Below are 1,770 nucleotides of genomic sequence, written 5' to 3' on the forward strand. Positions count from 1 at the left end.
GGGAGAGCTGTCCCCATTCTGCACTTGGGAGAGAGAACGGACCCCAATGGCTTAGGGGAATTTGTTCTGCCTATCGCTTGAGGTGGGTGGTCCCAGTGGCCCAGACTGACCAGCTCAACTACCACCCAGGCCCACAACCAGGCCTGGGGTGGCCCACCCTAACATCTACCACATCTAGAGTTTGTGAAGTGACTGGTCCTGTGGACCAATGTCTGTAGGATTTCCATGTCTCAGGGCAGCTGAGGGATATCCAAGAGGAGGTTCGGTGTGAATCCAGGGATGACGGTGGACCAGAAACCAGAGGCCTTGAGCCAGACCAATGACTCATTGTTATGAACATTTACAAGTAAAGCTAATTGGATAAAAGGGTATAGGCAGTCACACAAAGAGAGACTGTACAACAAGGACATTAAGAAACACCTCCATCGCTGGGCCGTGGTGGCGCACGCCTTGAATCCCAGCACTTGGGAGGTAGAGGTCGGTGCATCTCTGAGTTCTACAGAGCTAGTTCCAGGACAGCCTCTAAAGCTATGGAGAAACCCTGTCTTGAAATACCAGAAAAAAAAAAAAGAAAGAAAAGAAAAAGATAAAAAAAAATCTCCATCTACAGAAGGAAGTAAACTACAGGATACAACAATGGCACGTAAGATACTTGGGCCATGTTACAAGAATGAATGATGGCAGATATGCACTGCTTGGAGGAGTGCACGGGATAAGGTGAAGAGGAAGGCCCAAAGAACGCTAGACAGCATAAAGGAAGGCTGTGGAACCTTGGATATGACAATAACACAAGCATCTAGGACCGCTCAGCACAGGAACAGCTGGAGAACCGCCATACCCGGGCTGCCCATATGTGCTTAAGCGTTGCCAGGGCATAAATGATAAAGATGACATATATGACACACCGGGGCTCCCAAAGCCAGCAGGACTAATAGAGAGGTATTGGAGAGGCAAGAAAAATGAAGTAGGAAGAGATTTTTGTTGTTTTTGTTCTTTTTCATTCAGATTTTTTGTTTTGTCTTTTGGAGACAGGGTTTTTCTGTGTACCTTTTGAGTCTGTCCTGGAACTTGCTCTATCTGTAGACCAGGCTGGCCTCGAAGTCACAGAGACCCACCTACCTTTGCCTTCTGAGTGCTGGAATTAAAGGTGTGCGCCACAACTGCCCAACCTTTTTTTCTTTTTTTAAAGATTTATTTATTTCAGATCTAATTACAGATGGTTGTGAGCCACCACGTGGTTGCTAGGAATTGAACTCAGGACCTCTGGAAGAGCAGCCAGTGCTCAATCACTGAGCCATTACTCCAGTCCCAACTTGTCTAGATCTCCTATCTATCTATATCTATCTATCTATCTATCTATCTATCTATCTATCTATCTATCTATCTATCTATCTATCTTCTATCTATCTATCTATCTTCTATCTATCTATCTATCTATCTATCTATCTATCTATCTATCTATCTTCTATCTATCTATCTATCTATCTATCTATCTATCTATCTATCTATCTATCTATCTATCTCTGTTTAGTGTTTTATGTGCATCAGTGTTTTGCCATGTGTGTTGGGTCATATGGAACCAAAGTTACAGTTATGAGCTGCCATGCGGGTGCTGGGAATTTTCAAACCCTGGCCCTCTGGAAGAGTAGCCAGAGCTTTTAACTGCTGAGCCATCTCTTCAGCCTCCTGTCTAGATCTTGATTCAAACAAACTGTTAAAAACAAAACCCATCACAGAGAAACCCTGTCTGGAAAAACCAAAAAAAAAAAA

Source organism: Microtus ochrogaster, unplaced genomic scaffold (assembly GCF_000317375.1).
Source record: "Microtus ochrogaster isolate Prairie Vole_2 unplaced genomic scaffold, MicOch1.0 UNK6, whole genome shotgun sequence".
NCBI lineage: Eukaryota > Metazoa > Chordata > Mammalia > Rodentia > Cricetidae > Microtus > Microtus ochrogaster.